The sequence below is a fragment of the Benincasa hispida genome, chromosome 9, assembly GCF_009727055.1.
Source record: "Benincasa hispida cultivar B227 chromosome 9, ASM972705v1, whole genome shotgun sequence".
Taxonomy (NCBI): domain Eukaryota; kingdom Viridiplantae; phylum Streptophyta; class Magnoliopsida; order Cucurbitales; family Cucurbitaceae; genus Benincasa; species Benincasa hispida.
In genome coordinates this window covers 52100186-52119127 of record NC_052357.1, presented here as the reverse complement: position 1 = coordinate 52119127, position 18942 = coordinate 52100186, and the positions used below count along the sequence as shown (strand labels likewise).

The window sequence follows — 18942 nt, the reverse complement described above, 5'->3', positions numbered from 1 at the left end:
TCCAATTGCGCTAGAACTAGAGATTGCGTTGACTCGAGAAGAAATGGAAGAAAAAGAGGCGATGGAACCAAAGATTGCGTCCACCTTGGAGCCAAAAGAATAGGGGACCATAAGAATACAGCTGCCACCATTCCCATAGAGACTTAAAAAGAAGAAAAATGATGAAGTACAGTATCAACGCTTCATGAATATGTTAAAACAATTGCATATTAATATTCCGTTCATTGAAGCAATTGAGGAGATGCCTGCATATGCGAAGTTTCTAAAGGATATGGTGACAAAGAAGAGAGGCATTGGTAAGTTTGCAACGGTGACTTTGATGCAAAGTTCAAAATCTATAATCCCACCAAAAATGCACGACCCTGGGAGTTTCACTATACCTTGCTCCATTGCAGGATTATACATTGGTCAAGCGCTATACGATCTCGGGGCCAACATTAACTTAATGCCCCTGTCAATTTTCAAGCAGCTAAATGTGGGGCAGTTTTTGCCCACGACGATGACTCTCCAATTAGTGGATAGATCTCTTGTGCATCCAGAGGGGAAGGTAAAGGATGTTCTAGTTACAATCGACAAATTTATATTACCAGCAGACTTCATCANGTTACAATCGACAAATTTATATTACCAGCAGACTTCATCATCCTGGACTACGAAGCAGATAAAGATGTGCCCATCATCTTGGGGTGGCCATTTTTATCGATCGATCGTGCTCAAATTGATATGCACAAAGGAGAGATCACCTTAAGCGTGAACAGACAGAAGCTCAGGTTTGACATTATCCGAGCCATAAAGTATCCTGGTGAAGAAGACCTTAATGAATCCGACGATGAACAAAGTTTGAATGACGAAGAGAAGCCTGAAGATGAAAATGAAGATGAGGATGCGATCGCATCCATTGTAGCATGCAATGTGATCACAAAAAAAACAACCAAAGAAGATAAGGTGATCGCATCCCAAGAAGTTAAGCCAACAGTGATTGAAGAAAGAAAAACAACAAAACTGCCCTTAGAACAACCACCAACACTAGAGCTGAAGACCCTTCCTAACCATCTGAAGTATTCGTTTTTGTGGCAGAATGAAAAGCTACCAGTAATCATTTCCTCTTCACTTAATGAAGAGCAAGAAAATGCACTACTGAGCATTCTAAGAAAGTATGTAAAAGAAATTAGTTGGACACTCGCAGACATTAGAGAAATCAGCCTCGCAAATTGTATGCATAAGATTCATCTCGAAGAGAATCACAAAGGATCGATTGAACATCAGAGTAGACTCAACCCTGCGATGAAGGAGGTTGTAAAGAAGGAGATAATTAAGTGGTTAGACGCGGGCATCATCTATCCAATAGCCGACAGCATGTGGTTCAGCCCCGTGCAATGTGTACCTAAGAAAGGAGGGATGACTATAGTCCCTAATGTAAATAAGGAACTAATACTGCAAAGGACCGTCACGGGATGGCGGATTTGCATGGACTACCGCAAATTAAATGCGGCAACAAAGAAGGATCATTTCCCTTTACCTTTTATTGACCAAATGTTGGATTGCCTAGCTGGAAATGACTTCTACTGCTTCTTGGATGGGTATGTCGGTTATAACCAGATCATGATTGCTCCTGAAGATCAAGAAAAAACCACATTCACTTGCCCGTATGGAACATTTGCATTTCAATGCATGTCGTTCGGCCTCTGCAATGCACCGAGCACTTTCCAAAGGTGTATGATGGCCATCTTTTCGGAATATCTCGAAGACTCTGTAGAAATATTCATGGACGACTTCTCTGTGTATGGGCAAACGTACGAAGTCTATCTTAACAACTTGGAGAAGATATTGAAAAGATGTGAGGAGACGAACCTCGTGCTTAATTGGGAGAAATATCATTTCATGGTGAAGAAAGGCATTATGCTTGGGCACAAGGTCTCCAGGGATGGGTTGGAGGTGGACAAGGCAAAAATTGAAGCGATTGAAAAGCTCCCACCTCCAACGAATATAAAGGCTGTCAGGAGCTTCTTGGGACATGTTCGATTTTATAGACGTTTTGTAAAAAACTTTTCAAAGATTGCACGACCACTGAGTGCGTTGATGGAAGCAGATAGAAAGTTTGACTTTGATGACCAATGCCTCAACGCATTCATAGTTTCGAAGAACGCATTAACGACCGCACCTGTGTTGATCGCACCAGACTGGACACTGCCCTTTGAATTAATGTGCACCGCAAGCGGTTATGCGATGGGAACAGTGTTGGTGCAGAAGATAAAAACAATACTACATCCCATTGCATATGCAAGTAAAACCCTGAATCCTGCTCAAACAAATTACACCACCACAGAAAAAGAATTGCTTACGGTAATATTTGCGTTGGAGAAATTCAGAGCATATTTGCTGGGAACGAAAGTACTTATCCACACTGACCACTCGGTGATAAAATATTTGATGACAAAGAAAGATGCAAAGCCGAGGTTGATTAGATGGGTTCTCCTCCTCCAAGAATTCGATATGGAAATCATTGATTGCAAGGGGACGAAGAACCAAGTTGCGGATCATTTATCCAGATTAGAAAATCCAAAAGTTGACTGCAATCAGTCAGAGGTGAGCGCAACGTTCCCAGACGAGCAACTATTTCAGATTGAAGAATTTCCATGGTATACAGACGTGGTAAATTATCTGGTTTGCGAACAATTTCTCGAAGATTATACCGACCACCAAAAGAGGCAGCTCAGACATGAATGCAGATCATATTATTGGGATGAGCCAAATCTTTATAAAAGGGGGTCAGACTAGATTCTGTGCATGCGTGTACCAGATGCTGCACATCAACGCATATTATCATAGTGTCATGACTCGCCTTATGGATGGCACTTTAGAGGTCAACGCACAGCAGCAAAAGTATTACAAAGTGGGTATTATTGGCCAACACTATTCAAGGATGCAAGAGACTACGCGATGAAGTGTGACCGGTGCCAACACATTGGTAATATTTCATGGAAGCATGTGATGCCCATGAACATCATTTTAGAACTGAATTGTTCAACGTCTGGGGCATTGACTTCATGGGACCATTCCCACCATCGAATAGTCACAATTATATTTTGTTAGCCGTCGACTACGTTTCCAAGTGGTTAAAAGCAGTAGCATGCTCCGCAAGCGATGCGGCGGTAGTCTCCAAATTCCTGAAGAAAAATATTTTCACTTGTTTTGGCACTCTACATGCCATAATAAGTGATGAAGGCTCCCACTTTGTCAATCACACTGTCAAAGGATTACTGCGCAAATATAAGATCCTCCATAAAGTGGCCACCGCATACCATCCACAGACGAATGGTCAGGCTGAAATGTCCAACTGGAAAATCAAGCTGATATTGGAGAAGGTGGTAAAGCCTTCGCGTAAAGATTGGGCAACAAAGCTGGAGGATGCACTGTGGGCATACAAGACCGCCTATAAGACACCTATAGGCATGTCTCCGTATGCGTTGGTATTTGGTAAAGCATGTCATTTACCACTGGAGCTGGAGCACAAGGCACTGTGGGCGATGAAAAAGCTTAACTTCGACTTAAAGGCAGTAGGGGAAGCAAGGGAAATCCAATTGGTCGAGCTTGATGAGTGGAGAATGCAAGCTTGTGAAAATGCCAAAATTTACAAAGAACGAGCAAAACGTTGGCATGACAAATAGCTATGCGGGAAAAATCACCAAGTCGGACAAAAGGTCTTACTTTTCAATTCGAGGCTACGGCTCTTTCCCGGCAAATTAAAGTCACGCTGGTCCGGACCCTTTATAATCAAAGAAATATTCCTGCATGGTGCAGTTGAATTGATTATTGAGGAAGGGACCCGTACATTCAAGGTTAACAGGCAAAGAGTCAAGACATAATGCGAGAGTGATTTTCATCGGGAAAAGACCTCTGTAGACTTGAGAAATATGGAATGAAGAAAAATCGAGTGGCCCCTGCGTTGCCATGCGACAGAAAATCATCAGGGGCACAAGTTTTTTGGAATATCCTTTTCTTACCAATGATTCATGAACTCTCACTACTCTTATGTTATTTCGATTATCGTTTATTTAACTTTTTAAAAAAAAAGAGAAAAAGTTTGTTAACTTTGTTTTTTTCTTATTATTTGACCCTCTCAATGTTTTCTTTTCAACGATCAAGGTGAACAATTGCGGAGGCGTTACACGAGCGACGCAATTACTTTATTCCATCACTGCAATAAAAAGAGAATAGTTTGCCGTAAAGAAGGATGCGTTGACGTAATTACTTTATTTCGTCACCGCAATAAAAAAAGAACAGTTCGCCACAAAAAATGATGCGTTCACAAATAATGCTTGCGACAGTGCAAATTTAGGGGTTGTATCTTTCCTTGAATTTATTTATTCCAAATTTTGCACTATTGCATCGCATTTTAACTTTGATCTTTTTATCATCGCATCCTCTTTAGTCGACGTAATCATTTAACATTGATTAATTTAGTAAGTCACCGCATGATTTCTCTTTGCCAATTATGATTTCAATGATGAAACGCATGCTTCTATTTTTTTGTATATACTAGAGTCAACTTAATTTTAGGACAGTCACCTGTCCTCATGAAATATTTCTAGAAGTTATTGGTCTACAAGCTTTCTTTCAAACTGACCCTTTACGAAACTTCTTAAGAGCATCGCATGACTTCTTTCAATCTTTTAGCAATGAGGACATTGCCACATTTTAAAGTTGGGGGTGCAGTATTCATTTTCGACCTTGCTATTTTTAGCTTACAAAAAAAAAATCATAACGTTGCGATCGGATCCTATTCGTAGTTGGATGTCCGCATGACACCCGTGGGAGCAAGCCAAAACGAAGGTAGGAATCATGATCAACGTATACATAAATGATCACAACTCCGATGCCAAATGGGCATGAGTTTAGACTGAGAAAGAGCGTCTTGCTCGTAGTTGGATGTCCGCATGGCACCCGTGGGGGCAAGCCAAAATGAAGGCTAGGCACTTGGATCAGCGCAAGGTCATATATAAAAAAAATGTGTCTAAAATACGCAAGGATAAAAAATCATTTGAAAATACCCCAGTGAAAAAGTTTTTTTATAAAATAAATCATGCGATGCCCTGGAATCTAGTAAAGTCTTTTTGAAGGTTAAACTTGCGGTCCCTAAATTTTAGAAATATTTTAAGAAGAGACCTGGATAAGAATTAAGGAAGATTATGGTGCATAGGAATGGAATAAGGCATCATTGAGAAATCTAGGAAAGAGAAGGTGGTCGACTTTCTAAAGGAAATATTTAGCTTATGCTTGAGGACAAGCATTATTTAAATTTGAGAGTGTGATAACGGGCAGAAATGCACGTTATTACAACGCAAAGTCATAAAACAATGCAAGATTGCGATGATAAAAATAGACAATATTGCGTCCAAAAGCATTAAGTTCACAACATTGCGATCGCATGCGTCCATCGCATTAAAACAGCTAACTTATGTATTTTTGTGCAGAAAATGCGTTGACGCAATGCGGAAATGCGATCCAAAGAAATTAACGTCCGAGCGCATTAAGAGATTGCGTTGATGCAAGGCTTTGCGATCATTTGCACTCGCGAATATCTGCTCAAGAAGGTGGCTACATAGAGCCGGCGCATTTGGGTAAAAAGCGTAATAAAACACGATGGGATAGAAAGCTGATGACGGTCGATTCTGAATTAAGTTAACAAGCCGTACGACCTACTATAGCAAGTACACTCAACTTTTCGGTGACAAATATTCGGCGCATCAGACAGAGAATTAATGCCATCCCATCAATGCAATCATAAGAGAGAAAAAGCCTTTCACCCTGAAGCTCTATAAATACTGAAGGCCACCTTCAGTGAAGGAGTTCATTCAGTTTAGAGAATTTTCCCTATAGATAGAAGTAGCCTTGTTCATAGTTTTCTTTTACTTAGAAGGCGGAAGCGAGTGAAGGGAGATTATACGGAGAGATTGTTCTAGTGAACTTGGAAGAGTGTCGGGAAGCGTCAAAACCAGAGAGATGGTTGACTCTTGCAGAAGCAAGAACATCTTTTGGGTGGAATAGAGATAACACAGTGTAAAAGCCTTGGGAAGTAAGGAATTGCTACCAGGCTCTCTACCCTTATTTCCATTGTCATTTTGTACTCTGAACTTATTTATAGAAATGGAAATTGCATCTTTATATCTGTTCACTCTCTGTACATTACGCATGAGTAGCTAAATCTGTCAAATGGGTTGAGAAGCACTTAGCTAGCATAACCTGGGATCTTTATTCTATGCGATTATCTTGTATTATATATGTGTCATTCGTCCATTAGAGATACTCGGGAGGGTATTCTAAGGATAAAATCTAGGCTTGGAAAAGTCTGATTAGAATCTAGGCTCGGGAGAGTCAGATTATAAATGCATAATCAAGAGATAGAAGCTTAGGAATAAGTTCTGTTTGCTATTAACGCATCGCATGCTCCCTAGAGATAGGTTATGATTGTATGCGGTCACCTTGTCCTTGTGTGCATCTTGCATCATCACATAGGCAAGAAGTAGAGACTTAGGAATAAGCTCTATAGACATTATCGCATTCATCGCATGCATCCTAGAATTAGGAGTCATCACATTTGCATTGGAAAATGAGGTGCGGTCGCATGAGTGTAGCACGATCGTATAGCTTGAACGCATTCTCGGGAAACGCTAGCTAAAGACCTTCTCAACCCAGTCCTCCGCATACTCAGTGTATCTGTCGCATAATTACTCTTTTCTCAAATCTACTGCATACTTTTATATTTTAAACAACAAACCAACCAACTCCTTGATTTATTTGTTACCACAAAGTGATCTAAAAATTACCATCACATATTGTTTTCCTTAGTCCCTGAGTTCGACCCTGGGCTTACCAAGTAACTCAGTAGGATTTATACTTGGATCTTGCTGAGAAAACTTGCTTGCACAACGCATTTCCACCAAGCAATCCTTACCATTATTTCATCGCATAAAATAACGCATCAAATGGATGCATTTGTGGTTAGATGGATTCATTTGTACTTGGATGGACGCATTTGCCAAAATGGCTTTCGATCATGAGATGTGGCTTGTTGGGGAGAAATCTTGGGCCTTAAGAAAATGAGGTGGATGCACAAGAAGACATGCAAATTTAAGAATTATGTGTTGGTTAAGGAAGAGGAGGACACCTTAGATTGCGATGGCATGAAGGTTGTGTCGATAGTGTGGGGAAAAGACACTTGGACATGCAGCCAAGTAAGAGGTGTCGGCCTTGGAGAGATTTTGGACACCTATAAATCGAGCCAAGGACTTCTCTTCAGATCATAACTAAAATTCTCTTCAAAGGACATTAAGAAGAGTGTATGAAGGCTGATTGTGAGGAAACTATGAGTTGATGAAAGAACGCAGCGTTGGTAGCAAAACCATGCGTCGGTCATAAAGTTTCAAGAGGAGGAGACGTTGTCGGACAGTGAAGTCTGGAAATAGCATCAACTTGGGACGAGGATATCTCCCAGCACACTCGTGCGTTTGGAGTGATTTTAAATCCACATGAAAGCTCTGCGAGTCTAGTTTTCAGGGTAGGGCTTCTGGAGAATAAGCTCCAAGGAATTGGGCTGAAAAGTGAGGAAAAGATAAAAGGGTTAAGTTGTCAGGTAAGCATGGGCCAGTCTTGAGGATTTGATGATTTCGGCCAAACCACGAGAATTTCTAAGCTAAGATTTTAAGGTAAGCTTCCTGAGACATTTTAGAGCATGTTTACAGAAGGAAGTATCTCAAGATAAGGTTTAGAACTATGAGTAATCTGAGCTTTAAATTTAATCTGGATCTTTGGGTTCAAAGGGAGCCCGAGGTAACCAAGGAGCTTCTGGAGAGAAAGGTTCCTAAACGACCAAGGTGAGTGACTAAATATTTGACTAAATATTTACAATGTTTTAAAGAAACCATGTTTTAAAGAAAGATTATTCTCATGCTAGCTAGTTTTACAAAGTAATTTCCAAGCAAACCATGAGTTATATTTTAAACGCATGCCATGTATGACTGTTTATTGAAAAAATATTTATGTGTGTTTAAATACACCAAGCATGCGTTAGTATCTTTAAAGATATGTTTTCTATGTGATATGATTTACATGCTTTAAAGAGAAAGTCATTTTATGACTAGTTTTACTGGAAACTCGATACCGAAGGACATTTGAGAAAGTATCCGACCAACTCGATACCGAAGGACATTTGAGAAGGTATCCGAGCAGCTCGATACTGAAGGACAAGTTTTGAGAAGGTATCTGAGCAAAAGTACCTAAGGTATGATGGTACTTAGTATGGCCATGTGCACGTAGGTAGTTAAAGTCAGAGATTGAGCAAAAGGGTTCTCTCTTGACTAGCAGTTGACGTTGGGATTTAACCACAGCAGGGTTATTCTCAACTAAGGAACAGTTTTAATGTTTTCGGATAAAAACAGCTTTATATACTTTATACTTGGAAAATGTTTATACTGTAGTACAAGGTTACTAAAGAAATTTATATTTCAGTTGAATCTCTTTATTGAGACTTTTGCATGAGAATCAGTTTTCTTTCTTAAGTCACTCACTGGCCTAGCAAGCTCACCCCATTTTCAAATATTTTTCTTTCCCTCAGATAGTGGTCAAATCCTCAGGAGATAGCTCTGCATCTACTCTGCCGCTAAAGGACAAAGATATTGTAACCCATCTGTTAGATGGTCACTGTAAATATTGTACACATGTTATAGTTGTTCATATAGGGACTAAGGTTTTGGGCATCGGGACTTGTGAAACTAGTAATGTAATCTCTCTAAATATGTTGTGTGTTTAAACTAAATGAATTTGGCCTAAGAGGCATCCGTTGTGTATGAGTTACATCTTGGTATCAGAATTATTTCCGCTAGAGTTATTAGGTAGTAAGTGTCAACAAAAGGGTTGAAAACTGCTACAGTCATGTCCTTTCCTAGGCTTAGAGAGTAGTCTGGGATGGGGTGTGACAACTATGGAAGCTGAATACGTAGCCGCTTGTGAAGCAACTAAGGAGGTTGTTTGGCTGAGGAAATACCTTACAAATTTGGAAGTTGTTCCAAATATGACTTTGCCGATCACTTTGTATTGTGATAACAGTGGGGCTGTGGCAAATTCGAAGGAACCTCAGAGTTATCATAGAGGAAAGCATATAGAACGAAAATATCATTTGATCATGGATATTGTGCATAGCAATGATGTGATAGTCATAAAGATCGCGTCGGAGCATAACGTTGCTGATCCGTTTACAAAGGCTCTCACAGCTAAAGTGTTCAAGGGTCATCTGGAGAGTCTGGGTCTACGGGATATGCGGCATCTTGTCTAGGGCAAGTGGGAGATGATACTAGGGTATAGAGTATGCCCTAGTTTATTGTATATTGTACTTGTATTTTTCATGTATTGTACATTAGTCTCCCAAGGCATTAGGACAAGTGGGAGATTGTTGGGATTGGTGTTCTAATTCTCCCGGAGTCTCGTAGTTTGTAAATATGTGTACACATTGTTATGAATAAAATAAAATTTATTTTATTTGGCATTTACTCATATCCAATAAACAAAGATCTATGGTTATTATATGTAAACTTAAGCATGTATATGAGATATACAAGTAGATCATGCCTTAAGTAATAACCTAAAAAGGTCTGTAGTATAAGGATTAAAGGAGGGATACCTTATCCTTGTGACACTACGGATATGGCCCGCTATTTAGAGGTTTACAAGTGTTGTAAACTACTATAGATGGTTGATCCTGACCATTCATGTAGAGACATACGAGAGGCGGTGTCCTATACAAAGAGTTTGTATAAGACCGAACCACGAGATGACTAGTCTCTTTATATAACACCGTTGATACTTGAGACTTACATCTCACCTAAAACGACCATAGGTGACATGACCTTAATCTTAAGTGTTTTGGGAACTCATACATTTGAGGGCGGTTCTTTGATTAGTATGGGTGAGAGTGGCCAGATTGCCAACTCAACAAGCTTACCTTTTTGGGGATTTATCTGATTGGGGAGCTATGAACTCAATTACACAAGATGGAATTCACTCCTTCCCTGAAGCATGGGTAAGTAGATAGATTGCTCCTTTAAGGGTTGATTCCGGGTCTTGAACATAGTGGCTACAACCTCTCTTTGGAAGAGAGGACTCAGTCATAGTAGGACTATGACTTATGTTCATTAAAGGAATCGGTGGTACTTAAGGAGTTAGATGTAACTACAGAGGCAAAACGACATATTAGCCTAGCTGTACTTACGAGTGATCTGTGAAGGGTTATCACACTGTTGATTGGTTGATATGGACACAAAATATATCTGTAGTGAAGAGAGTGTAGCTTTCGGTCTTTAGTGGAGTGCCCGACAGTTAACGGATGGTGGATTCCGTGACTAAAGAGTTTAGTCAGTTATTCACATATGGTTGGAGCTTCAAGCTACAGGTTCATAAGGTCCCTTTGGTAGCTCAATGAATTCAAGTTGAGAATTAGTTCTTCGGGTTGATTTGAAATGTTCAAATTGACAAGAGGAAATTCAATTATATATGATATAATTGGTGTGATGTATGAGATACATCAAGTGGAGGATTAATATAAATATGATTTACATTAAGTACCATAAAATAGAAAAAGAACTATGGTTTATATGTTTCATGAGTGAAATATTAAACTATAGGTTATAAATATAATATAGTAAGTTGGTTATCATATTTATTTATAATAATATTAATTATTTGATAATTCTCTCTTTTTCTCTAATAACCAATTGAGTGGGAGGTTATTGGTGGTTTTATGGTAACCGTGTGATAAAAGGAAAAATGTTTTCCTAAAATTAAAGTGTTACTTGATTCGAAAAGAGACTCACGGTGAAAGATATCAAGTGAAATTGTTTCACTAAGCGATAGCTCATAGATAGATGAAACGATCATGGAGTTTAACTATACGATAGTTCACTTAGCTGTTCGTAGCTAAACGATCGTCTGACATTGTCTATACGATAGGCTACCATCTTCTACACGATTGAGCAAATCGTTTATCGATAGACTGTGTCATCTCCCACTTCCTCAATTGTCTACACGATTGTTGTTCCTCCAGTCTCTTCCTCTAACCAAGATCATACAGAGCCCACAACTCCTAGATTCTCACACTGAAAATACCAAGGTAACCATTGTGGTGGTGTCCTCCTCAACTCGACTGATTTCGAGGTTCTGGAGGTCGTTCGTTGGGTTCGTGTTCATTGTGTTCGTTGTGTTCGTGCTGGTGTTCGTGTTGTACCATTCGTTGCGCCTGTGTTGCTGAGGACGTTGGTAGATTGATCGAGGGAGTTTGAAGAATGAGTCTTCAAAGGTATGCATACTCTGTCCCTTGATTATCTTGTTAACATGTTGTAATTTCTGGTCGTTGCACGACCTGTTAGTTTCCGTTTCTTGTACTGTAATTGTTTATGTTCAATTTCAAACGGAATTTGGAACGATCCTTCTGCTGCTCATGAAAATCCTTATGTCTAATATCCTTCAGTAACTACATGAAAGAAATTCAAAGAAAAGTCTCAAGAAAGTGCTAATCTACATAATTCCCCAAGAAAAAGAATTACCTACTCATGGATGGTGCAATTCTTCAAGAAATCCATTGATGGTTGCATAATTGGTATAAAAATTAAATACAAATTGATAGAATCTCTCCAAAGCTTACAAGAAAAGCTATGTAATTTTGAATTCTCTCTCTAAAAATTGAAGTTCTCTTCCTTCTCCTCGCTGAAAATGAAACAATTGTATTCATTTCTGCAGATGTAATGTTGGTAGCACAAAAAATGTGCTATTTTTCTCTTCTTAATTTTAGGTCATTACTATGTTTAAGGTGTTTATTTGATGATTTTGTAGGTACTGAGCATCTTGGAGGTAGAATCAGTCATTACGATCTATTCAAGGTTAGTTTGGAGCAATTAGGAGCTAATTTGAGGAACCGAGCTTCAAAAGGACATGAAAGGACCAAAATGACCCTAGATGGAGTGTTGCAACACTCAAGCGAGCGTTGCACAACGTTGAGTGGAAAAAGCTGCCTATTTTGTGCAAAACAAGAAAGTGTTGCAACACTACAAACATGATGACGGACGAGCGCACGAGGCAGGGCAACGTTGCAATGCTGCTTTGCAACGTTGGGATTCTGCAGTATAAATATTTGTCTTCGTTTTAAGGTAGAGACAAACGTCCACCCTCAACCTTCAGTCGATTTTTCCCTCTCTTCTCTCTTCCACTTGTTCTTTGGGTGTTTCTTTAGTAGTTAATCAAGTAATACCAGATTGTAGCTACAATTATAATGGGAAAAATAGACGGCGGGACCCATTTGGTCAGACCTACAATCCTGGGTGGAGAGACCACCCAAACTTCAAATGGGGAGGACAGAATGAGCAGGCCCAGCCGAATCATGGAGCTCCATCTGGTTCAAGTATGTCCTTGGAAGACATTGTTAAAAAGTCTTGCTGACAAAATATTTTAAATTTCAACAGGATACACAGCATTTTTAGCAAGATACAAGGAAAGCCATTGAAGCTTTGGGGACCCAAGTCTCATAGCTAGCCACCTCTATGAGAAAATTGGAGAGACAGTCTGGCAAACTTCCATCCCATCCTGAGTCAATTCTTAGAGAGAATGTTAGTGCAATCACATTGAAGAGTGGCAAGGAGTTGGAGCTACCTATTGAGTTAGTGAAAAAGCCAGAATTGGAGAAACTAGAAATTCCTTCTTCAGATCAATCTGTTTTGCCACCACAAAATAAACAGTGAGTATCTTCTCACCCTTATCCCCCTTTAGATGCATACGTACCTAAAGCCTCTTTTCCTTCCAGGCTTGCTAGGCCAAAAGAAATAGTTGCAAACAAGGACAATGAGCTTTTGGAAATGTTTAAAAGGGTTGAGATAAATATTCCTCTCCTCGATGCCATCAAGCAAATCCCCAAACATGCCAAATTTTTTAAGGAGCTTTGCACGAGGAAAAGACAAGCCAAGGAAAAAGAGAGAATGGTGGTAAGTCAATCCGTATTTGCAATCCTACAAAAAAACTTGCCAGAAAAACAGAAGGATCCAAGTATGTTTTCTCTCCCTTGCATCATAGGCAAAAAGAAAATTGATAGGGCCATGCTAAATTTGGATGCATCAATAAATGTCATGCCTTATTCAATTTATCAAGAATTAAAATTGAAAGACCTGACTGAAACTGGAATTTTAATTTAATTAGCTGATATGTCTTTTATACACCCATTGGGAGTCATTGAGGATATCCTAGTTCAGGTTAATGGTTTGATTTTACCTGCTGGCTTTTATGTTCTTAAGATGGAGAAGTCCACATCTATTTCATCTACATCAATCTTGCTTGGGCGGCCTTTTATGAAGACAGCCAAGACTAAGATTGATGTGGATGAAGGCACCTTGTCTGTTGAGTTCGATGGTGAGATAGCTAAGTTTAATATTTTTTATGATAAGAAATCTTCCACCAAAGGGCATGTACAGTCTTTGTGCCAGGTTAATGCGTTTCACTATTTTGAGCAGGAGGTTATATGGGACGTCTATGACGACAATGAGGATGATTCAGGAGACTTGATTTCACTTGAGGAGCTCGCCGATTTATTGATGACAGAACCGGTAGGTAAGCCCTATTATTCTAATGATGAATCCTCTGATGAGGTGCTTCTTTCTGTTTTGTAGGCACCTAAAGTTGACTTAAAGAAGCTGCCAGAGCTTTTGAATTATGCCTATATAGGAGAAGCTGAGGCGTTTCCTGTAAAGAACCTGACTGAGGACATTTCTCCATACCTGTTGATGTGCAAGGTTACGGAGAATTCTGCGTCTAAATTTGACAAGATCCAGGTGATAGAGTTTGAGGTCAAAAGGCCTCGTCATGTTCTAGCTTTCAGGATTTCATATATATTTGAATTTTGTTCTCCTACTCCTCACAAGTCTGTTGAGTCTTTCGTTTCTTTGGATTCTCCGGAGTCATTTGAGTTTTCTGATGCTTTCTTTTTACCTTGTTTACCATATTCCAAAAAACCCAAATTTGACCTGCATGGTTTTCTTCTAAAGACGAGATGCCTTTTAGCCTTACTAGGTTATATTGATTCATCTAAGAAGAGACCTAAGAAACACGAGAATTTTTATGTACCTTGACAATGAGCCATCAAGGTCGAGCAATCGACCATAAACATTTTCGTCACCTAGAGGCAGCCAGGATTTAAATTTACTTGCTTTCTAGGATTAGATTTCAATTCAATATTTTTCTCTTTTTATTTTTCTCATTTATTGAGCCTAATTCTTTCTATTATTCTTGTTTGTGGGATTTTTGGGGAGAAAAAGAGCTGAGCAGAGTTCCATACATCCTTTCTTCACCTCATTGTTCAGGGAAGTATTCTAATCCCTCGTGCTATGTGTATTTTAAAAAGTTAGAGGTGGGGTGTTTGAATTTTTTGCCCTTTTTTTTTCAAATTTTTGGGCTGATTTTTATTTTATTGATGATATTATTTGGGGTCCTTGAGCACTATGCTCGGACAATGCTTGCTTGCTTGTTTTTCTTGCTATTGTGTGCCTTATGATGACTAGCCTATGACGCACTCATAGGAATTGTTTTTGCATGAGAATAGGTCAGATGAAAGGGTTCATAATTTTCATGATATTTTTGAAAATTATGCTTAAAATTTTTATTACATCTCCAAGCTCTTTGCATATCTATCTTGACCATGTACGCTTGTTTAGAATTGAATTATGAGACCATAAGTTTGTTGTCACTCCGATAGGCCTTGGTGATAGATATTAGTCTTTTTGCAATTCAATTTAGTAATGCATGCTTGAGATGTAGTCAATTGATATCACTGTCGCTTGCTAAATATATATATATAATAAAACAAAATATTTATTTCATTTATACATGTTTAGGGGTTTACTCCTCTTCTTCAAAGGGTATGATTAACCTGAGGTGACCATGACACCCGTGGTTTCCCTCTGAGCTAAAGTATCCTAGAGGAATGAGTAAGCTTAGCAACTTTTGAAGGAAAATTGGCCCATAGTTTGATGATTCGCATGACACCAGTGTGGGCAAGCCAAAACAAAAGTTGGTTTCCTGAATTAAGTTTCCTCTCTTTATTTTTTGTTGTAAAAAAAAGGGCGATGGTAAATAGATTTTTTACTCATCCAATGTTATGCCATTACCACTTTGAATTTAGGAAAACTAATTCAGGATCCTTCGAGCCAATGTAGAGGGAAAATGGAAGATTCATAAGGCCATTCCGGGCTCGCTCTGGTTCAAAATAAATAACTTTGAGCTTGGACATGCATTAAAAATATTTTTAAAACAAATTTCCAAACTATTCATAAAATGATGGAATGCTTTTTGATTGCCCATTTGATTGTGAATTTTATTTTGGTTGACTGTTGAGGCTTGAGTAGAGAACACTCTAGTTCGACAAACTAATTATTCATGCATGATTGCTTGTTTTACCTTGAGCGAGGACGATCAAGAATTAAGTTGGGGGTGTTTGATAGTTGAAATGTGTTATTTTCTTCTGCTTAACTCAGGGTTGTTTAGCTACTTAATTTGTTTTAATTGCTTATTTTGTAGGACTTGAGTGTACAAGCAGTTGGATCAAGCGTTTGGGACTTAAAGACGCTAAAATGACAAAATTAGAAGCTAAATTGATCAAATGACCAAAAAAGAAAGAATGCCTGGAAGTAGAGCAGCGTTGCAACGCTGCCCTCAAAGATGCCAGTGTTGCAACGCACTCCAACGCTGAAGCTTGAATCTTAAGACAGAAGCATCAGCGTTGCAATGATGCAAAGTTTGACGCAAATAACTCAGCGCGCGTAGCGCAACCGAGCGTTGCAACGCCTCCCTAGCGTTGCGACACTGCGGCTGGCCTATAAAAGGAACCCTTAAGGTTCAGCTGAAATCATCCCATCTTCTACCTTCTACTTCCAATTTTGGGCATTTTAGTCTCTTTTCTAGCTCTTTTTTTTATTGCTTATGCTTTTAGTTTCGTAATAAGTTCTTTCTGTTTGCTAATCGTGCTGATTTTCGACATGTTTCGTGGCTAAAGGGTAAGAACTTAGCTTGGGTTATTTAGTTTAATTTCATTCCAATGTAATTCTTGAGACTCGTTTTGTAATTCCGTGAGTATTATTTTGACTTAATGGAATTTGTCTTAAGTAAATTTTCAGTATTCGTGTGTGGGATAATCTGACAAATTAGATATGCACGTTTGATTGACTGCTTTGATTGGCCCTAATTTGTAATCGTTAGGTAGTCATCACTTGGAAGCAAAAGTTAAATCAATTTGTTGTGTTAATTAGGGATTCCAATTAGCAAGCATTTAAAAACTTAGACAATTTTCACTCAATTAATCGGTTAGATGATGGAAACAAATTATTAGCTTAGTTTTGTCCTAAAGCTTAAAGCCTGTTAGTTAATTGATTGTTTGAGGATCCTCGCTCTTCTTTTAATTGACTTGATTTTATGGACTGCCGGTTAGGATCTAGTAGAGTAGACTAAGTTTTTCTTAGTTCAAATAATCTCACAAATATTTTGAGTAATCTATATAGAATTATTGCGAAATGAATTAAATTACAATTGCCCAAGCTAAGTGTTTGCTTCATTGATAATTTTCATAATTGTTACATTGCACTTCTTTTTGTTTTCAGAATTAGTTTACAACAATTTTCACAAACCCCCCTGGTTACTTTCTACAAGTTCCAACTTTTTTTAGGAGTCCATATTAGGCTCTATATGGTTCGACCCCAGACTTGCTACTTGTACTACTAGTTGGTATAAAGGGTTTGTTCGGTGATTTATAAATTTTATTTATATAGAAAGGGGTTTGGGAGTGACACCAAAATTTCCGCTATCAAGTGTCCCCCTATAGGTGGCATTTGGGTAGGTCAATATCAATGTGAATGGAGAGAATTTTCATAGTAAGTGGGAGCGGGACGTGACAACATATCCCTCGGTCTCTCTCATTAGGTTGGATAAAGTTTTAGTGCATCGCCTCGTGGCACCCTAAGAGTGTCCCCCTAAAGGATGGTAGTTTTGCACAACTCTTTATCTGATCTCCAGAAATGGATATGGTTGCTTTAGTCTCTTGTCCTAATCAACTTTTCCTTAAGGTTGGCTCATTAGGGCGGGGACTCTAGGGCCTAAAATAAGGGGTTACAATTACACCGAATTGTTAAGGATGTTAATGTTGAAATATGTTGCATTAGCCCTAAGGGCATATTTGTAGTTTACTCTATATTTACTAAATTAGGGTTTCCCCTCATTCTATTTATATCTGAGGTTGGGGTCTCTTGTAGGTATGACATTAAATAATAAAATCTTTTCTATCGTGGTTTTTCTTCCCTGAATTAGGGTTTTCCACGTAAGCCTTGTATTGTTTCTTTCCTTTTCTATTTCAATATGGTATCAGAGCAAGGCAATGAAACCCTAGCTCCAATAGAATAAATTCTATCATCAGACGTGCTTGGTGATGGAGCAATAGTCGACCCAAAAAAATATGGTCGTGATTAAAGCGGCTGTGGATCGGTATCTTCGAACGATCTTAGAACCCAAAAACCCTACAGCCACCGGTCGATCCCAACCCTACAGCCATCAGAGCCACGCCATCGAGTAGTCGCAGCCCAATCGTCGTCAGTCGAGGTCGAGCTGGACGACGAATAACCAAACCCTAGTCGACGTGCCATTAATTGTAAAGCTGCAGCAGGCATCGGGTGGGCTCGCTCAAGCTTTCGGGTTGGGTCAGACAATCTCTCTCCATCCATTCACGTCCACTCAGATCTCACGCCCGCCAGTTGATCTTCCCTTCGAATCGACGGTATGTGTCCTTCCGACTTCGCCTGCCACTCATTCGTCTTACACCAGTCGGCTCTTCCGAGTTCATCTCGCACCAGTCAGCCCTTCCGAGTTCGTCCCGCACCACCGGTTCTTTTGAGTTTATCTCACACCAGTCGGTCGCCGTTCTTGCCGCCGGCGCGGTAACTGGCCACGTAACTTTGAGCGGCAATGCTGAAGTATTTGGGCAGTACCCGGGTGAGTCATCAGATCATTTTTTGGGTCCTTCCAGCAACATGGATCTATCCCAAATATGTATCCGGTTCAACCTCGGTATCGAGTGGGTGACTCTATGGGTGACAGTTCGATTTTCGGTTCCTATGAGCAAAAACAGTCGAGATCAAAGATCTATGGGGAACTTCAACAGTAGTTGGCAAGTCTCAAACAACAGATGGCGGTTCTTGATTCAAAACTAAATGGCCATGAGTGCTCCAGCCTTCCAATTTATTCAGAAAACCGGTAACAACATTCCCTACTTTACCCCCTGCTAATTTGTTAACTAGTACTTTGGGAAACTCTGCAGGAATGATCACAGGTGAAAAGTTGAATGGCCAGCACTACTTCTCTTGGTCCCAAATGATTAAAATGGTCCTTAAAGGGCGCCATAGATTTGGGTACTTAATTGGAGAAATACCATGACCGAGCCTTGGGGACCCCCAAGAGTGGGTCTGGAAGGCAGAAGATTCTTTACTTCGGTCGATGCTGATAAGTAGCATGGAACTTTAAATTGGGAAACCTCTGCTATATTCAGCCACTGCACGGGATATCTGGGATACGGTCCGTAGGTTGTATTCTAGAAGACAGAACACATCTCACCTGTATACTCTATGGAAACAGGTTCATGAGTGCAAAAAATAGAGCATGGATGTAACGTCATACTTCAATAAGATGTCTTTGTTATGGCAAGAAATGGATCTATGTCAGGAGATCATCTGGAACTGCCTGCATGACGATCAATACTCGAAGATAGAAGAGGTTGAGCGTGTGTATGATTTTCCTGCGGGGTTGCACCCCAAATTTGATACAGTTCGAAGCCGAATACTAGGGTAGAAACCAATACCGTCCCATATGGAAGTCTGT

General features: G+C 39.5%; 1 long non-coding RNA gene across 1 annotated transcript; it reads left to right on the top strand.

Moving 5' to 3' along the window:
* The first annotated feature begins 10813 nt into the window (after positions 1-10813).
* LOC120085527 lies at positions 10814-16146 on the top strand. Its single transcript, XR_005483985.1, has 3 exons — positions 10814-11347; positions 11881-12778; positions 12845-16146. It is a non-coding gene; the product is annotated as an uncharacterized LOC120085527 (long non-coding RNA).
* The last annotated feature ends 2796 nt before the right edge of the window (positions 16147-18942 follow it).